Genomic DNA, 24,979 nt, shown 5'->3' with positions numbered 1-24,979 from the left:
TGGAAGATTTGAACCAAGGACCTTTCGTTCCGCAGCTGCTCACGTTACCACGAGACCACGACGCTCCTGCACTCCCAGTGTCCTTGATGTTGCCTATCTTTCGATGAACTACTCAGTTTGTATATTTTGCTTATTTTTTCAGTTCCACACAACTTCTTCCTGTTTTCTCAATTGATCTGTGTTCAGTTTTTCAAGGCCTATCCACTGTGCCAACTTATAACTAAATCTGAGGGGGGTGCGATGGGGAGGTTCCCTTGTTAGCCTCCATTGCAAAGTGGAGCTGCCAGCAATCATTTACGTGCTACTCTTAGGCTTAGCCACTGCTACAGCGGACCACCATAGCTTTGGTATTACGGCGCATCATACATTCAGAGGCAACTAGTGTACCAAGTGAAATATTAACTGTGACATTAGTAACTGTGATTCAATTTTCCATGGTGGACAGTCCATCCCCTTCAAGATAGATACTTGACTGAGAACTATTCCTTCTGCTTGTGTAATTAGGTTCCAAAGAAGAAGAAGAGAGAACTTTCATCTTTTCACCAACGAACTTGTTATTCACAATATACCTGGGCTTCAGTTTGTCCCACGTCAAAGACGACATTATGCTACAGCAACTGACGAAGAGGACAATTATTTTCAAAGGCTCCAGTGCCACCGCTACGTCCAGCATCACCTTTCAGAGTTCATAGTACTTGAACTGGCGATGATTTTAATGTTTTCTCGTTTCTTATCGGGAATTACCAGTATCAGGAAAATGACATGAAAAGACTAGGCCCCTGTATCTTACATCATTGGCCCTTTTGACTGTCCGCGCCGGTAGCTGAAGGGTCAGCGTGTCGGACTGTCAATCCTCTGGGCCCTGGTTCGATTCGCGGCTGGGTCGGGGAATTTTCTCCGCCCAGGGACTGCGTGTTGTGCAGTCCTCATCATCATCCTATCATCCTCATCGACTGCAAGTTGCCGAAGTGGCGTAAAATGAAAGACCGGCACCCGGGAACGGCCTGCCCGATCCAGAGCCCTAGCCATACGATTAAATAAATAAGTCCTTTTGACAGCAAACATTTATTTTTCAAAGTGACAGCAGGCCCTCTTTAAGAAGAGAAGGTAGTAAAACTCCAGGTCAATATGCTATGTTAAGTTTATACACTTGAAAAGCGTTAAAATGGAGACTCACACAGTTACTGAATTACAATAATACCCCTTTAACGATCTTAAAGAAGGTACATGAAGATAAAACTTCAACAATATAGACATTTAAAAACATTTAAACTTAAAAGAAAAATAAACCAGCAAAATAATTAAAACTGAGCCGTAGAAAAACGAAGACATTAAGCCGACCCCAAAAAGATAAATGTTAACTAGTTAATTCGCCTTTAAGGTTTACTCAGAGGGTTTACTCCAAGAAACTGAAAATAAAATTTAGAAAAAAATTAAAATATGTATCAAACAGAACAATAACATTAAAGGGAAAAGTTCCCTGTGCGAAGCCAACAAATCAGGTAACGGCCTGCGACGTGTGCATTGATGACCATGACGCTGCTATCATGTGCACTATTTCATCTTTGAGTATTGTGTATCTGTAGGAAGGCTGCACCGTATCCATGTGCCACAACTATATTTATACCAGCACACAAACACTGAATCGAGTGCCGTCTACTACCGTGGCCGTTCTGTCAGCAAAATTCATTTACGGTGCAAGTCAGATAACATAAAGTACACAACCTGAGCACAGAGAGTCAGGACACATGACTGCAAACAAATAGTATGCCGCGCAAGGAAACGTCCGAGAACCGACCACACGGCCGCAAGCACGCCAGGCCCACACGACGAGCAGAAGCTGGCATGAAGTGCTTTCCCAGCAACTTAACTGGTGTTGTCAACAAACGGCTAACATAAGTGAAAGTCATTATTTAACCACCACTGCACTTACAGAACCTTTCCAATAACGTCATATGCCTTAGCAAATGATAAATAACAACTCGCTAAGGTCTTACCATTAGCTGGAGATCATAACACACAAAACATAAAGGGCTGGATAATAATAATACTAGAGACCTCACCAGCTTCTAAAACGTAGTGAAAACAAATATTAAAATTCAGAAACAGTTAATTCTCTCACATAAAACAATTTAAAAATAAAATCACGAAATTTTTTTATATACTGAGTAATTCATAGGACGCTGATATAATTATGCCTGAAAGCTGGGCACATTACATGGTGACAAAAATCGCCATAACAACCAGATATGACGCAAGGACTAAAATCTCATACACCACAAAGGGACAGCCGTAACGTTGAGCAATAGGGCCTAACCACTACAGCGTAAGGTCCCACCGAATGTGGTAAATACATATTACATGAACATGTTATCGCAGGAATAATAACACTGGCAAATTTCTAGAGATAACCCCGTTCAGCAGATTAACGTAAGTCACTTCAAAAACAAACAGAGCAAAAAAATATTCAGATGTGTGTGAAATCGTATGGCACTAAACTGCTAAGGTCATCGGTCCCTAAGCTTACACACTACTTAAGCTAAATTATCCTAAGGACAAACACACACACCCATGCCCGAGGGTGGATTCGAACCTCCGCCGGGATCAGCCGCCCAGTCCATGACTGCAGTCCCAAACAGAATAGGCAGGACAATAAACTTGTCCTAGAATTACACAGAATCAAATAACAAAGGCGTGCATGACAGCTCAATGAATATAAATGCGAAAGATCAACTCAAACAGCTTGGAGAACTGAACAACCGGATACACTCAGCATAGGAGAACCAAAACTTTTGCCTTCTACCCAGTCCTGGCGAAGAAGAATGAACGACAACAAGGAAAAGACGTCGTGCTGATCCGCACCGCATGTCTGTGGCTCCAAGCACTGCCGCTGGCTCCGGATGCGCACTGAGTGAAGACTGCACATAAACTGCCTGCACTACCTCGCCGACGTCGCTATAGCGCCCGCTTTTGAAGCCTAGCCGGGGCAGCGGTAACAGTACGAGGGAGTAATACGAGCCACCTAGTGGGACACCAACTAAGAGTTGTCGACAGTGGGTAGGTGAAATGAGCCGCAAAGGCACAATTTCGTCCCACCATCGGTGGTGGCTCCAAATTTTGTCCCAGGTTGTGCCGAAAGATTCGACGTTTTTCGTTCCGGCGTGAAGTCAAGTGCCGACACGCCAGGTGGTAGGTCAGAGAAGAGAGGGCTCTGAGACGACATCTGCCAATTGCACGCTGACCGACCCCTCTCCAGGACGACAACTTGACGGCAGCGCCCTCTACAAGAAGAGGACATAAGCGCCACGCTGCCTGTCTGCGGCCCAGATTTGCGTCAAGACCAGCAACCTGGATAGAAGCATCCACTGTGCTACTTCACTTGCATTTGGACTTGTATATACTGAAGTGATTTCTTATTTTGTCTTTCGCCTTTTGCCTGCGACACATGGTATTTCTCAAAGTTAACCCTCTATTGCACTGTGTATATTTAAATATACATATTTTCAGAACTCTGTACTGGCTCATGTGATGTAATTGTGCCACGGACGTACACTGTATACTCAGATATGCTGCGAAAAAATTCATCAAAAATACCAATTGAAGAACACCTTGCAGTGGACGAACAAACTGTGCCATTCAAAGGTCACAGTAGCTTGAAACAGTATAATCCCAAGAAACCAAAAAAGTGGGGCTACAAAATATATTGCATAGCAGGTGCCAGTGGTATTATTTATGATTTCGAAATCTATTCTGGACCCGTCAATCAACCCAGTCATCTTCCTAATGTAAACGCCAGTGGAAATGTAGTGCTCAGATTGGCTGAAAGAATACCAAAGTACAAAAATCATAAACTGTTCTATGATAACTGGTTCTGCAGTCCAGAGCTTCAAGTTGAGCTGGTAAAATGTGGTATTCACTGTCTGGGAACAGTACAGTTGAATAGAGTGAGAAACAATAAGATGCCATCTGATGCTGAAATGAAAAAGCAGGGAAGAGGCACATCTGTTGAATCCACTGCATCTGTTTCTGGATATGACCTGATTCTTGTGAAATGGCAAGACAACAGGTGTGTCAGCCTTCTGGGCACCTTTTCAGGCACTCACCCAGAAAGCCAGGTTGCAAGACATGACAAAAAAACCAAGCAACATATCGAAATAAAATGCCCAAAGATTGTGAAGGAGTACAACAAGTTTATGGGAGGTGTTGACACTATTGACTCCTTATTAGCTCTGTACAGAACGAAAATCAGGTCAAAGAAATATTACATGAGACTGTTCTTCCATTTATTGGACATGAGTTGTGTTGTTGCTTGGCTACTTTACAAGAGAGCCTGTCATGAAAATAGTATTGAAGAGAAAACCCAGATGGCTTTGTTTGATTTCAAGCTTGATATTGCTGAATCCTTATGCTGGTCAGGAAAACCATCCAAGAGACAATCGCTGGATAGCTCACCAGGCAGTGGCACCAAAAAGAGAAGGCAGCCAAATACAGCAAATGCTGACATCAGGAAGGACAGAATCGATCACTGGCCTAACTACTGTGAAAAATCTGCCAGATGTAAATATAATAAATGTCAAAAAATAACAAAAGTAATGTGTACCAAATGTAACACCTATTTGTGTTTTGTACCAGATAGAAATTGTTTCTACAATATTCACAATGTATAAATTCTGGAAATATGTAACTGCATAGTAGTGACATTTTGCTAACTGATGTATACCCAACTTTTATAATGTTTTTTATTTTCGTTTTTTAAATAAAATTTAATTTAAAGTCTTAATTTGTCGATGTACCATAAATTTTGAACTCTGTTCTCCAAAAATGTAGTACCTTATACGAACTAATACGTACGTACTCATTACATCCGTATTTGCGCAGTGTATATTTGAACATACAGAGTGATATTTTCAAAAATATATATACTAGAAAGTTTATCATCATCTATTTTTCATTCATGGGCACTATGAAGTATAAATCCAAAGTTGTTATTGGAAAATTCTTAGTTTTACTGTTCTTGTGCAATAGAGGGTTAAGTAATGTCATTTATTTTCTGTAAATAAAATTAGTTAATATGATTTCCTTGAATTGTTGTCTAGCGATCCGAGAAAGCAGGTTTCTTAGGCAACCCCTATTTGACGAGTAGGTAGCATACATCATTTCTCTTCCCTGTCTTTGTGAGTCCATCTTTATATAGGTAGTTGTGGGATTGTTCAGTGCAAAATATCGAATCAATACACTTTCAACCGTCTAAATTTCCAGCTGTTATTTTATTTGAGCAACCAGTTTCAGTGCTACTTTAAACCGTCTTCAGGCCCGCTGATCGATGTGTGGGAAGAGCCCCATCTCTGTCAAAATATAGGCCAGCGTTCAGTGACTGGCATCTGTAGATCTCTTCTTAACACAGCAGTCCCTTTGATCACCACTAGCTCATGCGACTTGGTGACAGTTTTCAAGTTCAATCCCATTGGCAACGGCTTTGAGGATTTCGTCACACCATTGGCATTGGCTTCATGGATCTCACAGTTTCGTCCCTGTCTTTGGCGACATTTTCCAAGTTTCTGCCCCCCCCCCCCCCTTCAATTATCTATGAAGTTTTCGTGAACGTGTTCTGAATTTGGATGATACTCCCCAGGTGCATCTACATGTCAGCTGCTTTTCCAACAACTTCGAGTCCTGATTACCGGTTTTTCTTCGCGGTATGTTCTTCATAGACTCTTGCGTGGCTCCCAAAGTTCTACCTCTTTTGCGTGACATACAACAGATGACGGACTGTACACAGCAAGCACTATGGATGAAGATGATATTCGGGATCGTTCCAGCTTCAAAGGTCCCAGCTACCTTCCCTGAAGCGCCCCCGTGATCCATGAGCTCCAGATGGCTGTGTTGCAGCCTGTCTTCCGGCTCAGCCCAGATCCGTGTTACCTATCTGCTCGTTTTGGATCTGCTATCCATCACGTGTGGACCTTCTAGCCATACTCTCCAATGGGCTATTGTCATTGATGCAGTCATACCTGATTTTCCTCATCAAGACCGTTTAATGACCTCAGCAGTCAACCCTCTTTCTGGTCCCATGGTCCATCCACACACCTGTTTCTCCTACACTTTCTCATGCTCTGCCATTTGCTCAGTTATTGGAGGCATCGTTATCAACGCGCTGCGACTCCCTCCTAGTCCTGCCTTCTTATCACATTCCCTATCCCAATTTCTCCTACATTTATATAAGCCCTCTGGATTCGACATTTATACTCTTCAAATGCTCTCTCATGTACATCCCACCTCCGAGCACAGTATTCCGGTTTACTCCTCAGATGCCCCTGGCCACTGAGGTTCTCCCACACCAGTCTCAGTATGGGTCCAGGATCCCAGTCTATGGACACAGCTGCTGGACGACATTTCTAACTCCTCGCGCCACTTTCTCCGGGCAGAGAGCATGATAACTTCTCAACTCCCGTCTCCCGATGACGTCGCCATGGTTTTCCATGGGGAGCAAGGAGACTGGGTCGTCACTTTACAAGATAGCTTCGCCATCACTTTCTTGGAGGGGGGGGGGGGGGGGGGAGGAATGATACTGCGTCTGCGGCTACGAGTCTACCAGTCACATTCCTGCAACATTGCTTTGCAGCTAGCGCACACTCCGGCAAGCCCATCAGTTTTCGCTTGTATGTATCCTAGCCCTTAATTTGCGCGAGATTCTCGCGCGTAACACTAGTGCCCTCTCTTGTTGGATATGTTCCTTAGCGCAAGCTTCACCTGCTTGACGCTAGGACACAGGCAGGTTGGCGTTCATATTTTCTATTGTATGGTTCTGATATGTCTTACGTATTTATTAAGACAGAGGGTTTGAAGTAGCATAACCTTTAAAACTTCCACGCGCGTGAGAATGTATCCCGTGTTTTAATGTGCGCGAGTGTGTCGCGCGTACCAAAAGTGCCCTGTCTCGGTGAAACTGTCTGCTCTAGTGCTTCCACACCCTCTCCGCGCTAGTTCACAGGTTAAGTACTGATAGTATGCCGTTTTGGCGTCGACCACCTCTTCATAAATATGCTGTACAGATGGAGGTGATATTTTAATTTTTAACTACTGCAGGATGTGATTTTAGTAAGTGACTAAAAGTTTTTGCGCCTATAACACTCTGGTATTTTTCATGGTACTTAAAGCTATGTGTTCGTTATTCTTTTATCTCAGTAACGTTTCTAAGTTTTTTGCTAATGAAGGTGTCTCCCTGTTCAGGAGTATTTTTGCTTCTGATGAAGGTGTATTTAGATGTACCGAAACCGTGGTCAAGGATTTCAATATATCTTTATGCTGCAACAGTTTGGCTGTTATCATTTACCATGACTGTATATTTGACGTCACTGGCGCTTATTTTGTATTTAGTATTTGATGATGCCACTATGGCTCCAGTATATTAGGGCATGTTTTTATAAAACAGATCTGAAGATGTTCCTTATAGACCGAAACCGGTAGTCTGACGACAGTAAATTTGTGACCTCAGACGTAAAGTAAAGGAAATTTAGAGACAGCACTTTCCGCGCGTCGTAGTAAATATCCGGGCCAATAACGCAACTGTCTGTTTTCTTTTCTTTTTGTTTGAAAGAATACACAGCCATTTGAATGTATGTTACTGTATTTTCCTTCTGTACAATCTAGATTTCGCATTTTACGCCAATGTCGGGTACAAAGCTAAAAATACTTAGACCGTTAACAAGTCATATCTTGTAAAGCTAGGCCAAGGCAGTTGGCATTGTTTACCTGCTTTGTGCTGACGTTACCAGATGTGAGATGTTAATGGTGTGAGAACTTTTAGTATTATACTCGATAATGAGGTAAAGCCCAAATCTAGATTTTACACAACAAAAATACTTTCATATACAGGCAAATGGCGGCGTATTCTATCAAAAAAAGCAATACGACCATGGCTCAGCACCATCAAAAACTTTTTACCCAACAGGCTACTTTGTTATTACACAATCTTCGGCAGCTACCATGCCTGCGAGTAGATTACACCGAATCTGTGCGTCGCGATTGCGTTTATACAGGCACGCAATTAAGGAATGTCAGTTCACATTGAGCTCTCCACGGACGAGTTCTCTGCACATTACACCGATCACCACCACCGTCCTTCCATCAGAGTCATTCCTGAAACTATTCGTGCAACTGGCGACAGTGAGTGCACCGTTTAGGGCACTACGTGTGGCATCCGTAATTGTGATTCAGACTTCGATGACTGATAGTCCATCGGACTTACTGGCTTGCACCTACTTCAAGACAGTGACTTGACTGAGAACTCTTTATTGTGTTTGTGTAATTAAGCTCCAAATAAGGAGGTTCCAAGCACGACGGGACTTAACAACTGAGGTCATCAGTCCCCTAGAACTTAGAACTACTTCTACCTAAGGACATCACACACATCCATGCCCGAGGCAGGATTCGAACCTACGACCGTAGCGGTCACGCGGCTCCAGGTTGAACCGCCTAGAACCGCTCGGCCATACCGGCCGGCTAAGGAAGGAGCTTTTAGTTTTCATCAATAAACTTACTACTCATTGTCTACCTGGGCATTAATTTTCTCACGTCGAACTTGATGTTGGAATACAACAACCACCGCTCTCCACCCACGTCCAGAAGAAGGAAGTGGTGGTTAATCCTGACATTTGCAGAGCCGTTTCCTCCCTCACTGCTGGAGTCACCTCCCGACGCCAAAAATATCCTCAATCGAACTTTCCGATCTGGGAACGTGTCATTTCATTCTGTGTTTTACTTGGTTTCAGATTTAAGTTTCACTCCTGTATCCATCCATCCCAACATCTGTTGGTATTTGGTGACATTCTCAGTTTACATTACTGTGCAGTCCAATTTCGTGTCCATGAACATTAGACTGTATTTCCGCTACTTGATGTCATCCTCCAAATATAATACGGACAACACGTCTAATTACTGCAGGTATAACATGGTGCATGAGCATCCGAAGACGTTAAACGGTCACCGTGGCCCGGATAATAGATAGCACTGACACCTAACGCCAAATGGGCGACAGCCTGGACAACCCTCTAAATAGGAAGCACCAGGGTGTCCGCAGGTTAATTTGTTCTGGGCAGTGTTTTTAAAGGCACCAGTACAGGCAGATGCAGAGAGAACAGTTGCAGGCTGACGAACCAAAGCCACCATCAACGTGTCTCGCCAACGTGTCTCCACTTACGTCCTCATAACATTAATCAACATGTGGTGAGATCACATGACCAATCCCACCTTCTGTCAGCTCTATGTACAGAGTAATTGGCCCTCAAAACTTGTATTTATAATTTAAATGTCACCATCCAAATGAATAAACATAAATGTTCGTACAATGCAGGCTTTAACCGCTGCTGTCTACTTCAATAAGAGTTTCCGGTCTGTGAGGCCATATTCGATACATATGTCATAGTACGGAAGCACAATGAAGGTGAGTTGGAAGTCTTCTTGGTGTATCACAATATTATCAAGCCAAAAATTCAATTTATGACGAAGAATGTAATTTCTTGGGTTTACCTGTGATCACACAGCTGGACTGGACTTTGAGCCTTGAAATGTACAGGAAAGGTAGGTCTATGATGACTCTATAAGGAATCCAATCATCAACTACGGAAAACAGTAAGGACATAGGACGAACACTTCGTCCAAGAAGACAGAAAAAAAAGGACTAATGAGTAACAAGGTTCACCAGCTGCGAAGGTTTTCCTCCCATTTGTTAACAAAATTATGGATTGCATAGGGAAAGTGTTAAACAGGTATGCAATTGAAATGATCTTTAGATGCCCCAAAGAATGTAGAAGGATAGTTAAGAATGGCAATCGATGTATGGCACCCACTAGCGACAAGTACGGTGTATAAACTTCTGTGTAAATGAGGACATGTATACACTGGAACCACAAACAGAATTGTGAGGATTCAAGTGGTTCAAATGGCTCTGAGCACTATGGGACTCAACTGCTGTGGTCATAAGTCCCCTAGAACTTAGAACTACTTAAACCTAACTAACCTAAGGACAGCACACAACACCCAGCCATCACGAGGCAGAGAAAATCCCTGACCCCGCCGGGAATCGAACCCGGGAACCCGGGCGTGGGAAGCGAGAACGCTACCGCACGACGACGAGATGCGGGCTGTGAGGATTCGATTAGCCGAAAAGAAAAGTATTTGCCGTCTGGAACATTCTGACAAGTCAGCTGTGGAATGAAATTATCACTTTGCAGTGGATTGTGGCCTGATACGAAACTCCATGTGTGCCAGGCCGAGACTGGAACTCGGACCTTTGATTTTCTGGGCAAGTAAACTACCACGTGAGCTGCCCAAGCACGAAACACGAACCGTCCTCACAGCTACATCCCGGCCAGTACCTCGTCTCCTACTTTCCAAACTTCGTAGAATTTCTCCTGGGGTAGAACACTTTCCAGCGTAAGGGAAAGGTCCTGAGTTCGAGTCTCGGTCTGGAGCACAGTTTTAATCCACCAGAAAGCTATGAATGAGCGTAGCAGAATATTTTATCCTATGTGGAACCCACGAAATAAAATTAAATGAGACGAGCGTTTTAGAAAAGACGACTTGTTGTGCTGCATACCCCAAACTCCATAACAACTTTATTAGAAAAGATGTGGATGCTAAATTAGATAAACTAGTGATGTCTGCATTGTATCAATAGAAATGAAATGAAATGTCGTGTGACGAGGGCCTCCCGTCGGGTAGACCGTTCGCCTGGTGCAAGTCTTTCGATCTGACGCCACTTCGGCGACTTGCGCGTCGATGGGGATGAAACGATGATGATTAGGACACCCAGTCCCTGAGCGGAGAAAATCTCCGATCCAGCCGGGAATCGAACCCGGGCCCTTCGGATTGACAGTCTGTCGCGCTGACCACTCAGCTACCGGGGGCGGACTGTATCAATAGAATAACAATGGAGCATTTTTAGTCGAGAACGGTGGCGCCAGCGAAAGATAATCACACAATCGGTATCACGTGACGAATGGTGGTGCACTCTATGCAGCTCTATACAGTATATGAGGTAGCCCCCGTGCCATTGATGCAGTTGTCGTTCTACCTCAGAAGATGTCTCCCGCAATGGGAGACAAAATGACAGCCCGACAATTTTAACTGTAATACACATAATTACTGTTATTGCCCATTCCTTTTAGTAAAATATTCTGGGCTACTATGCCGTGGTCGGATGGATTTCCCATTATCCAATGTGTCGTCCCCATTTGTGTAGGATATTTTCCTGGGGGACCGTAACTTCTTTGAATGTCAGATTCACACCCTGGTTCACTGGTGTCGGCAGCAAAATTATTTTGGGTTTTGATGTAAAATCTTCCCGACTGCTGCGTAATATCGGAATTCTGCTGCAGTCAATAGCGAGCCGTGGTGTGAAGCGGACATTCAAAGAAGTAACATCCCCCTTGAAAATTTCCTATGCAGGTGGGGACGAAACGTCGGGTTTAATCGAAGATCCGTCGGACCACGGCAAAACAGCCCAGAATATTTTATTATTTGTGACCATTTCAAAAAAATGGTTCAAATGGCTCTGAGCACTATGGGACTTAACATCTATGGTCATCAGTCCCCTAGAACTTAGAACTACTCAAACCTAACTAACCTAAGGACATCACATAACACCCAGTCATCACGAGGCAGAGAAAATCCCTGACCCCGCCGGGAATCGAACCCGGGAACCCGGGCGCGGGAAGCGAGAACGCTACCGCACGACCACGAGCTGCGGACGTGACCATTTCGACCATGAAGTTTACATTTTACTACACTACCCATTCCTAATTTAATCGAATTTGGACTCCATAACGACTGTATTGTAATGCAGCTCACAAAGATTGGTTATATGTAAGAGAGGCCCCGAGCACAGTAGTCTAAAAAATAAAAGAGAAGTAAAGGGAAATGCTGCCAATGTAACTAGTAAAAAAAAATTAAAAAATGTGTGTGTGTGTGTGTGTGTGAGCGAGAGAGAGAGAGAGAGAGAGAGAGAGAGAGAGAGAGAGAGAGAGAGAGAGAGGGAGTGACGGGGGGGGGGGGAGAAGGGGGAAGGAAAGAGTCGGGAAAGGGGGACCAATTAGCAATCTAACAATAGCAGAAAAAGTGAAAATGTATGAAGTACTTTGATACCTTAAAGTTTCCTGGCGAATAACAAGCAATGAAAAGTAACGACGCAGTGTGCAGTTGGCGTGTGAGGGAATGTACCGCGCTTCGGCATTTGAGCGGGCAGAGGGCAGAAGGCAGAGGGCGCAGCGAGCATCTCATGTGTCGCCGGCGCACCTGCCACCAGTCCAGAGGCTGCCTGTCTCCCCCCCCCCCCCCCCCCCCCGACCCCCCCACAGTCGCCCGGCAGTTGCGTCTCTTCCACCAGCCGCCTCGCCTCGCCTCGCCCGCCTTTATTGTATTTGATTTCAGCGGGCTGTTCGCGAGCCACCGGCAGCTGCGCAGAGCCCGTGGATCCCTGGGGAGTCTCCACACGCTGATGGGCTGGCGAAAGGAGCCAGCCTGCTGCCGCGCTGCTGGTGGAACGATACTGCCCCGAGGCCGTACGGGAGCGAAAGGCCGGTCGTCTGCCTTGATGGCGCTGTTGGCGGCGTCAAAGCAGCAGCACCTAGCGTTTCCACTGATGCGACTAAACTGTGCGTTAAACAGACTTACCCGAGGTGCTGCCACTTTGGTAGCGTAACTGCACTCTACCTCCCTGTATCTTCCTCCATTACAGCCAATCTCCGTTCCACTGTGCATAAAAATATTTCTGAAAGACAATTTAATTTGCAGGTCCCCAAGTAGGTTTGGTTCCTTCGTTTTACGTCACAGTCTCTAATGATCTCGTCGTTGACCGGTAACTGATTCTTTAATAGTGGGTTTTGTAAATCGGAGGTTTGAAATTGGCTGTGTAAATACTGCAGAGAAACCACTCGCAGTTGTTATGAAATGCCTCTGAAGAGATTCTAATGACGGTGGAATTTAAAACCTCACCCCACACCCTTCACTCTCTTTAGAGGCATATTCCTGATGGATACCAGTAATCTGAATATGTAAGACGTTGTTCAGACGATGGTTCAGGTACGTATGCCGACGTCGCAAGCTGAAGATGAAGAGACAGAGAAAGAGTATGAGGATATTGAAAGGGTAAAACAGTATGTAAAGGGATATGAAAACCTAATAGAGCCGGCCGGGGTGGCCGAGCGGTTCCAGGCGCTACAGTCTGGTACGGCGCGACCGCTACGGTCGCAGGTTTGAAACCTGCCTCGGACATGGATGTGTGTGATGTCCTTGGGTTACTTAGGTTTAAGTAGTTCTAAGTTCCAGGGGACTGATGACGTCAGCAGTTAAGTCCCATAGTGCTCAGAGCCGTTTGAACCATTTTTTTGAAAACCTAATAGTCATGGAAGGCCGGAATGCAGTTGTAGGCGAAGAAGTAGAAGAAAATATTAGAGGAGAATAATGGCTTAGGACAAGGAGTGTGAGAGGAGAAAGACTAATTGAATTCTGTAACAAGTTTCAGCTAGTAATAACGAATACTCTGTTGAAGAACCACAAGAGGAGGAAGTATACTTGGAAAAGACCGGGTGATACGGGAAGATTTCAGTTAAATTACATCATGGTCAGACAGAGATTCCGAAATCAGATACTAGCTTGTAAGGCGTACCCAGGAGCAGATATAGACTCAGATCACCAAATAGTGGTGATGAAGAGCAGGCTGATGTTTAAGACATTAGTCATGAACAATCAATACGCCAAGAAGAGGGATACTGAAGTACCAAGGAATGACGAGATACGCTTGAATTTCTCTAAGGCTATAGATACAGCAATGAGGAATAGCTCAGTAAGCGGTACAAATGTGATAGAATGGACATCTCTGAAAAGGGCCATCACAGAAGTTGGAAAGAAAATTGTAGGTACACAGAAGGTAACTGCGAAGAAACCGTGGGTAACAGAAGAAATACTTCATTTGATCTATGAAGCGGAGAAGTACAAAAATGTTCCGGGAAACTCAGGAATACAGAAATATAAATCGATGATGAATGAAATAAATAGGAAATGCAGGGAAGCTAAGATGAAATGGCTGCGGGAAAAATGCGAAGAAATCGAAAAAGAAATGATTGTCTGAAGGAGAGATTCAGCATACAGGAAAGTCAAAACAACTTTCGGTGACATTAAAAGCAAGGGTGGTAACATCAAGAGTACAACGGGAATTCCACTGCTAAGTGCAGAGGAGATAGCGGATAGGTGTAAAGAATACACTGAAAGCCTCTATTAGGAGGAAGATTAGTATGATGTGATAGAGGAGGAAACATGAATCGATTTAGAAGAGATAGGAGACCCAATATTAGAATCAGATTTTAAAAGAACTTTGGAGGACTTAAGATCCAATAAAGCAGAACGGAAAGATAACATTCCACCAGAATTTCTAAAATCATTGGGCGAAGTGACAACAAAGCGACTATTCACATTGGTGTGTAGAATGTATGAGACTGGCGACATACCATCTGACTTTCGGAAAAACATCATCCACAGAATTCCGAAGACAGCTCATGCATCCAAGTTGCTGACCAGAATATGATGCAGAAGAATGGAAAAGAAAATTGAGGATGTGCTTGGTGACGATCAGTTTGGGTTTAGAAAAGATGAAGACACGAGAGAGGCAATTCTGACGTTGCGGTTGATAATGGAAGCAAGACTAAAGAAAAATGAAGACACGTTCACAGGATTTGTAGATATGGAAAAAGCATCCGACAATGTAAAATGGTGCAAGGTGTTCCAAATTCTGAAAAAAATAGGGGTAAGCTATATGAAGAGATGGGTCACAGACAATTACGTACAAGAGCCAAGACGGAATAATAAGAGTGGACGACCAAGAACGAAGTGCTTGGATTAAAAGGGTGGAAGACAAGGATGTAGTCTTTCCACCCTACTGCTCAATCTATACATCGAAGAAGCAATGATGGAAATAAAAGAAAGGTTCAGCACTGGAATTAAAATTCAAGGTAAAAAAATAATAATAATACGATTCGCAGATGACACTGCAATCCTGAGTGAAAGTGAAGAAGAATTACATGATCTGCTGAACGGAATAAACAATCTAATGAGTACAGAATATGGACTGAGAGGAAATCGAAGAAAGACGAAAGTAATGAGATGCAGCAGAAACGAGAACAGCGAGAAACTTAACATCAGGATTGATGGTCACGAAGCAGATGAAGGTAAGTAATTCTGCTACCTAGGCAGTAAAATAACCAATGACGAACGGAGCAAGGAGGACATCAAAAGCAGACTAGCAATGGCAAAAAGGGCATTCCTAAACAAAAGAAGTCTACTAGTATCATACATAGGCCTTAACAGGAGGAAATAATTTCTAAGAACGTACTTCTGGAGTACAGCATTGTATGGTAGTAAAACATGGTCTGTGGGAAAATCGGAACAGACGAGAATCGAAGAATTTGAGATGTAGTGGTACAGGCGAATGTTGAAATTAGATGGACTGATAATGTAAGGAATGAGCAGGTTCTGCGCAGAATCTGAGAGGAAAGGAATATGTGGAAAACACTGATAAGGAGAAGATACTGGATGATAGGACATCTGTTAAGACATCAGGGAATAACTTTCATTGTACCAGAGGGAACTACAGAGGGCAAAAACTGTAGAGGAAGACAGAGATTGGAATATATCCACCAAATAATTGAGGGCATAAGTTGCAGGTGCTACTCTCAGATGAAGAGGCTGGCACAGGAAAGGAATTCGTGGTGGGCTGTATCAAACCAGTAAGGAGACTGATGACTCTCCCCCCCCCCCCCCCCAAAAAAAAAAAAAAATTAGGCAGGCACAGGTAATTCCGTTGCGCGTATTACATCTCGCCTACTTATACCAACAAATTGTTATCACTTCCATCGCATTCGTTGTACATCGTGTGCCAACAAGATGTGTCTATTATATAACAATCCACCTGTGGACCTTATGCATGCAGTTATTCGGTTTGGCATTGACTGAATGTGTTGGCTATCAACGTGATGATGATGTTGTTGTGGTCTTCAGTCTCCCGACTGGTTGGTGTAGCTCTCCATGATACTGTATCCTGTGCAGGTCTCTTCATCCCCGAGTATCTATTGCACCTTCCATCCTTCTGAACCTGCTTGACGTATTCATCTCTTGGTCTTCTTCTATGATTGTTACCCCATACCCTTCCCTCCAGGACTAAATTGGTGATCCCTTGATGCCTCAGAACGTGTACTACCAACCGATCCCTTCTTTTCGTCAAGTTGTGCAACAAATCCCTCTTCTCCCCAATTCTATTCAGTACCTTCTAATTAGTTACGTGATCTACCCATCTAATTTTCAGCATTCTTCTGTAGCACCACATTTCGAAAGCTTCTATTTACTTGTCTCAGGTGTTTATCGTCCATGTTTTACTTCCATACATGGCTACACTCCATACAAATACTTTCAGCCGGCCGGGGTGGCAGAGCGGTTCTAGGCGCTACGGTCTGGAAACGCGCGACCGCTACGGTGGCAGGTTCGATTCCTGCCTCGGGCATGGATGTGTGCGATGTTCTTAGATTAGTTATGTTTACGTATTTATAAGTTCTAGGGGACTGATGACCCATAGTGCTCAGAGCAATTTGAACCAAATACTTTCAGAAAAGACTACCTGACACTTAAATGTACATTCGAAGTTAACAAATTTCTCTTCGCCAGAAACGCTTTGCTTGCCATAGTCAGGCTACATTTTATATCATCTCTACTCCAACCGTCATCAGCTAATTTACTCCCCAAATAATAAAATTCAACATGTGTCATTTCCTAATCTAATAACCTCAGCATCGCCTGATTTAATTCGACTACATTCCATTATTTTCGTTTTGCTTTTGTTGTTCATCTTATATCCTCCTTTCAAGACACTGTCCATTCCGTTCAGCTGCTCTTCCAGGTCCTGTCTCTGACAGAATTACAATGTCGACGGCGAACCTCAAAGTTTTATTTCTTCTCCATGGATTTTAATTCTTATTCCAAATTTTTCTTTTGTTTCCTCTAGCGCTAGGAGATATCGCCATAAATTCTGTCCAAATGTCGCATTAAATTGTCAAAATCCCGAGCTGGTTGAAGAGCCCTACCCATAGCGCTCGGTACGTTCTCAATTGTGGAGAAATCCAACGACCATGTTGGCCAATGCAGGTTTCGGCAAGGACGAAGAAAAGCAGTAGAACTCTCACCGTGTACGGGTGGCATTATCTTGCATGAATTAAAGGGCAACGCACTGGGACGTTGAATAGCGTTAACGTACTGCTGTGACACAGGATATATTGAATGGAATGAACAGTCTAATGAGTGAAACATATGGGTTGAGAGTAAACCGAAGAAAGATGAAAGTAATGAGATTTAGCACAAAAGAGACAGCGAGAAACTTAACATCACAGTTGGGGATCACAAAGAGGGCGAAGTTATGGAATTCTGTTAGCTAGGCAGCAAAATAACCTATGACGGGCGGAGCAAGGACGACATAAAAACCAGACTAGCACTTGTGAAAAAGACATTGCTGGCCAAGAGAAGTCTGCTAGTTTTAAACCTATTAAATCTTGGACTTAACTTGGGGAAGAAATTTCTGAGAGTGTGCGTTTGGAGCACAGTATTTTATAGTAGTGAGATTTGGACTATAGAAAAACCAGAAGAGACACGAAGTCTTTCGGATGTAGATGTGGATGTCGTTGTGGTATTGAAGAATTTCGTGGAATGATAAGGTAGGGAATGAGGAGGTTCTTCGCAGAAACGGACAGGAAAGGAATATGTGGAAAACACTGACAAGAAGAAGGGATAGGAGGCAAGGACATCTGTTAAGGTGCGGAGATTAATTTCTATGGTACTAGAATAGCTGCAGGGGGTAAAAATTGTAGAGATTGGAGTACAAGAAGCAAATAATTTAGGACGTAGTGCGTATTTGCTAGTACGAGATGAAAAGGTTGGTACAGGAGAGGAATTCATGGCGGGCAACACCTGCAGACAGTCGTGACTGTCGGACCAGATGACGGGCGACGGTCAGGTGGCTGTCCGGAATGTCTCCAAACAAGTCTTCGCTGCTGATTGGGACGCAGTTCGAAGTGGAAGTTTTCGCTGAAGGCAGTTGTACTACAGTGGATGAGACTGCAGCCGATGAAGTTGAGAGGCACCCACATGCCTTGCTCATACTGTGGCATCAAGCAGTCAGGCCTGCAAGATGAGTGGTCTGCCAAGCGAGTGGATTCATTCTTAATTTATCGAGTAACATGAACTCTCGTTCCCACAATTAAGTCACTAATCAACCTCCTGTATGAATAATACGCAACGGAAACGCACATCTGACTGGACTCTGACTGTTCACTACGCACTGGCAATACCACATTTTCTTTTTTCTTTTATTTAACGGCTTTTATCAACACGTGGCCACCGCACTGAATTTGAATGGAGCACGCATTATAAATTCGGGACATCATGACAACAATACAAAGATGTATGAGACAGGCGAAATACCCACAGACTTCAAGAAGAATATAATAATTCCAATACCAAAGAAAGCAGGTGTTGACAGATGTGAAAATTACCGAACTATCAGTTTAATAAGTCACAGCTGCAAAATACTAACGCGAATTCTTTACAGACGAATGGAAAAACTGGTAGAAGCGGACCTCGGGGAAGATCAGTTTGGATTCCGTAGAAATGTTGGAACACGTGAGGCAATACTAACCTTACGACTTATCTTAGAAGAAAGATTAAGAAAAGGCAAACCTACGTTTCTAGCATTTGTAGACTTAGAGAAAGCTTTTGACAACGTTAACTGGAATACTCTCTTTCAAATTCTGAAGGTGGCAGGGGTAAAATACAGGGAGCGAAAGGCTATTTACAATTTGTACAGAAACCAGATGGCAGTTATAAGAGTCGAGGGGCATGAAAGGGAAGCAGTGGTTGGGAAAGGAGTGAGACAGGGTTGTAGCCTCTCCCCGATGTTATTCAATCTGTATATTGAGCAAGCAGTAAAGGAAACAAAAGAAAAATTCGGAGTAGGTATTAAAATTCATGGAAAAGAAGTAAAAACTTTGAGGTTCGCCGATGACATTGTAATTCTGTCAGAGACAGCAAAGGACTTGGAAGAGCAGTTGAACGGAATGGACAGTGTCTTGAAAGGAGGATATAAGATGAACATCAACAAAAGCAAAACGAGGATAATGGAATGTAGTCAAATTAAATCGGGTGAAGCTGAGGGGATTAGATTAGGAAATGAGACACTTAAAGTAGTAAAGGAGTTTTGCTATTTAGGGAGTAAAATAACTGATGATGGTCGAAGTAGAGAGGATATAAAATGTAGACTGGCAATGGCAAGGAAATCGTTTCTGAAGAAGAGAAATTTGTTAACATCGAGTATAGATTTAAGTGTCAGGAAGTCGTTTCTGAAAGTATTTGTATGGAGTGTAGCCATGTATGGAAGTGAAACATGGACGATAACCAGTTTGGACAAGAAGAGAATAGAAGCTTTCGAAATGTGGTGCTACAGAAGAATGCTGAGGATAAGGTGGGTAGCTCACGTAACTAATGAGGAGGTATTGAATAGGATTGGGGAGAAGAGAAGTTTGTGGCACAACTTGACTAGAAGAAGGGATCGGTTGGTAGGACATGTTTTGAGGCATCAAGGGATCACAAATTTAGCATTGGAGAGCAGCGTGGAGGGTAAAAATCGTAGAGGGAGACCAAGAGATCAATACACTAAGCAGATTCAGAAGGATGTAGGTTGCAGTAGGTACTGGGAGATGAAGAAGCTTGCACAGGATAGAGTAGCATGGAGAGCTGCATCAAACCAGTCTCAGGACTGAAGACCACAACAACAACAACAACATAGCAAATGTTATGGTAAGAATTAGATTTACACTTATATTACATCTTACGCCAGTATTCCACAACGTTCGCCATCTGGATCTCATACTCCCTTTATGTCGCTTCACGTGCAGTTGTCCTCATCTCTTCATTCGTATTTTGGCTCTCCGTCCGTCGATTACTCCATCATTTCCTGGTCTTCCTTCGCCATTCGCATCAATCTCGATTGCAGCATACACAGGCCTCTCTGTAACATACCTCTAAGACATCTCCACATTATTAGTTCTACTCACCTTTATTTACCACTGTTTCATCACGTCGAATCTCTCTTTATTAATCACACTGCTTCACGTCGCTTCTCTCCTTAAATATCACCTTTATCCACTACTATTTACCACGTCGCTTCTCTATCTACCATCTTTATCCACTCATTAATCATCACGTCGTTTCTGCTTGATCCTTATTCATATGACAAAAAATACGTACATACACCACTCTGTCGACTCCTGTTCATGACTCATTCGACCAGTCTATTCCGTCATACTTCCTTACATTCCGCCTGAAAATTGTTATGTTCGATTTGACCCTGCACAACGTTACACACCACAAATAATACACTGACTATCTACCATAAATTGCTTACTTTCGATCTATCCTTAACTTTTCCATAATTTGATGTTAGAAATGTGATGAAGCCCACGAGATTGTTTTCCCTTGATCGTCTCAATCAGTACAGCATTTTCATGGACAATCCGCCTCACTCTGAATGGTCCACTGTACGCAGTAAAGAATTTGCTAGTTAGGAATCTGTGCTTACATGAAAATTAAATGTGTGCAGAGAATATACAAGCTGGGAGAGATGGGACAGCCCAAGTGTTAGAAAATTTGGTGCTAGTGGCCTCTCTCACTAACACCAGATTCCGAACAACCATATGCAGCACCTCATTATAACTGTCACTATGACAATGACATACTACCGATCAGATGGCAGCTAATCAAAAAACTTCAGTCACAATATTGACTTTTTACATTCCGTGTTAAGTACCTGCAATAGTCAAATCACACTAATTAAAATGGACTCATTGGCATTATTACATAACATTTTTTTAGCAACTGGTTTGTTTTGAGGAAACAGTCCTTTACTTTAGTGTTCGAAATAAAAATTTGCAAATTTTGCTCTGAGAGACCAGCCTAACAGATGCCATTACTGGTGTTTTATTCTCTGATCAGAAGTATGGTTGTTTGCATTCCTACATATCAGTAGAGTATGTCTGTTACATAGACAATTTTCAGTGCCAGCGGCATGTGTTTTAAGGCAAGATGCTAAGGGCTGATATGTTGGATTAGTTTCTCCTATTCTTCAATCCATTATGACAAGAATGAAATGCCAGGATTCCATGCTCTCCTGTCATTCTGATAGTTTCTGCCGTTCCTATCCTCGACTCTGTCTGACTTATGAGTCGTGGCTCCGTTTACGATGTTGCTCTCATTACCAAGTTCCTGTAACAAGTGCTGAAATGAAGAAGAATCGTCTAAGCCTCTGCCTGCTATCACTATATATCTGCGCAATTTCACTGGCAACTTCGTTATACAGATCCTAATGAGCTCCCCAGTTTCGTATGGCACACCCAAATACCTATTTCGTCTCAGCATTTCCTGATAGAACGACACTGAATCCCTTATACCACCTTCGTTACAATTTGGCATCATCAATATGCTTTGCTTAACCTGGACCTGCTTACTTTTCGACCAGAATTCATTCAAATAGCTACTACAGTCTTTAATAACTTCCTGCATTTTCGCTTTAGCCTCGTCCCTCAAATGGTTACACACAAACTTCATTTTCAGGAGTGGTCCCCACGATGAAGGTAATGAATCTTGAAACTGAGACAGCCACAGGCATGGATGTTGGTAATTATCAGGATCCAGAAAACAAGTGTACCAACACGAAGTGCCCCCTACATTCTTCTTCCGCATTTATGTATTCCGACCGTGGACTATACCCAGTTGGGTTTGCCACCTGTTTTATCCGACACAACCGTTCTTCTAACTCTCTGAATTCGTCTTCCTCTTTCTGCCTATTTTCGTTTTTTGAATTTATCTCACTCTCCCTCTGCAATCTACCTGGTGGTGTTTCACCTTCGCTTCTGCACGCTAATTGCAACTGTGCTAGTTCTTCCCTATGTTTCCTATTTGTTTCTAATTGTGTCTCTTTAAACTGTAATAGTGATTGTATTTCTTCCTGGTCGGCATAAACCTCTCGCTGCGTGCTGTCAGAGCCTGTTTCGCCTCTTATTCCAATCTTTTCTACATCTGCACTAATCGTATTCATTCTGACCACTACCTCTTTGATTCGCTCATCCGGCAACACGTCCCTACGTTCTGTAGTATCACTCTCTATTGCAATTATTCGTACCTCCAAATTATTGGCTTTTTCTTTCACGACGTCACACACTTGCTTCAACGCACCCAGATTCTTCTCCCCCTCATCTAACCGATTATTAATTACGGGCAAAAGCTCATCGATAACTGTGTGTAGCTTCCCCATTGCCTCTTTATTTCCCTTATCCATTGCCTCCAATCTTTCCTTATATGCCTCCAATCTTTCCTTATTCACTTCCAATCTTTTCTTATTATCTTTATCCATCGCGTCCAATATTTCCTTACACTCCCAATCTCTCTCCTTATTATCTTTATCCACCGCTTCCAATATTTCCTTAAACTCCCTATCTCTCTCCTCATTACCTCTATTCATCGCTTCCAATCTTTCCTTATTATCTTTATCCATCCTCTGTAAAAACTGCAGTAGCACATTGTCATTTACTACTTTCGGTGCGCTCACCTCGTTCGCCTGAGAAACCGTAGCTTCGCTAAGGGTAGCTGCACTTTCACTGCATACCTGACCTAGTCCCGGCTCGCCCGCGTCGTCGGGAAAAGGCCCCGATTGTGAACAAAGCCTGCCGCTCAAAGGATCACCTAGCAGCGGTCCACTGAACAATTCCGCCCCTTCCGAGTGTTTGACGTTCCTGCTCATTAGCCCACGGTCGACACCTACTTCCTGCTGCACTGCTACGTTCACCCCAGAACGCTATTCTCCATTGTGACTACACTTTTCGACTGCGACCTAGTTACTACGGACATTACGCAAAAAAATTATACAACGATCTTCCAGCCTTGGACGATATAGCAATTAATTACATAAAAAAATAAAAGATCCTCACCAATCCAGAAAGAAATTGCAAACAGAAAAATTTTATTTCTTAGCGCTATCACAATATATTCCATCAAAATAAAAAAAAATCTTAACAGCAAACCCTAACAGGAAAATATCCTGGCAGGGTCGAAATTATGAGAGGCACCCACATGCCTTGCTCATACTGTGGCATCAAGCAGTCAGGCCTGCAAGATGAGTGGTCTGCCAAGCGAGTGGATTCATTCTTAATTTATCGAGTAACATGAACTCTCGTACCCGCAATTAAGTCACTAATCAAACTCCTGTATGAATAATACACAACGGAAACGCACATCTGACTATCAGTAATTTACAGAATTCTGACTGTTCACTACGCACTGGCAATACCACATTTTCTTTTTTCTTTTATTTAACGGCTTTTATCAACACGTGGCCACCGCACTGAATTTGATTGGCGCACGCATTATAAATTCGGGACATCATGACAACATACAGTTCGAAGGTAAAGTCCACCAATCTTTTTCTTTTCACTATCTTATTTATTCCGATAAATTCTAGAACCTAAACATACAAATTCTATAACCTACAACAATAACACATGAGAAATTCCGCCCAGTGGGCGTGGCTTTACATTGGTGAATCTCTATATTATGGTCTCGTAATTATTTAACGCTACAGTGCACTTTCTGGATAGGATGGTGGATCTTTTATTATTTCTCACACTTCGACTCTCACAATCATCATCACGAAACTTTCCTCCAGACCGAGCAGTACAAAAGGAACAAGCATAACCCGCTAATCTTTTGAAACTACCTTGCTACTCTCCCATGCAAACCACACAAACCAAAATTACATGACATACATCACACTACAACATGGAATACAATACACTAAATAGTGACAACACTATCACTTTCAGCTTTCCCACTTCAATTAGTATTTATCCCAGTTTCACACGACACTGCCCCACTTTGTAATTCTACTTTCCTACTATGAACTCTGGAGATATATGCACGTCTTCCTGTGCAATGCAAGCCAAGTGGCGTTGCTGGATAGACGGCCGACTCACCTTGGTTCTCTCTCAGAGTTTGAATCTAGCCTCACACGGAATCATATCACGCAAAGTAATATTAAGAAAGTATTCATCAAACATGCGAGTCCTCAACTGATACCATGGACGAGTACTTCTCTTTATCTTTTGTCTCATACACAGTTTGAGACTCACACAGTACTCACCACGTGGAAGTACTCGTCTCTAAGTTCAAGTGCTGCACACGCCATTTCTTAAATATTTCAACTTATGGTACACACATTATTTCTTAAATATTTCAACTTATTGTACACACACTAGTAATTCAGCTTAACTTAAGCACACGGAAGTATTTCAACTTATTGCTACACGTGGTTTCATTGTGACTGTTGGTCACTTCCGAAGATTACTACGATCCCATTAATATTACCTGCCTGACATTTAATTCCCCCCACAAAAGTTCCTGAAATAGAGAAATTATTATTTCAAACTACTCTTAAATATTCCACATGCATACCATGTCTCCACTCTTTTGTCATTACGGAGCACAACTAAAACAGGTCTTAACAGCACAAGATCCAGCGGCAGAGTCCTGAAACATGGCCGTTGTTCAGGTCCTCTCACACCTCTGCTGAAGTGGGGGAGCACCTTGCTACCGTATTGGTCAGCCACATTTCAGGTGCTCAAAGCTCAGGTAAATTTCATCTCTTTGGTCCCACCAAAGGTGGCCAAAGGATCTTCTCAAAGATGATCATATATTCACATTCACTATCTGCGGTTAGCAGACGACCATACATTCATTCATTTCACAGATCTCACCAAACTGGATGTAGGGATTTACTTTGTGGGAGTGCACATGTGATCAATTAAATAAATAAATAGTCATTCTTTCCCACACTGGTATC

Source organism: Schistocerca nitens, chromosome 2 (genome assembly GCF_023898315.1).
Source record: "Schistocerca nitens isolate TAMUIC-IGC-003100 chromosome 2, iqSchNite1.1, whole genome shotgun sequence".
Lineage (NCBI taxonomy): Eukaryota > Metazoa > Arthropoda > Insecta > Orthoptera > Acrididae > Schistocerca > Schistocerca nitens.
The sequence above is the reverse complement of the archived record's forward strand: the minus strand, read 5'-3'. Positions refer to the sequence as shown.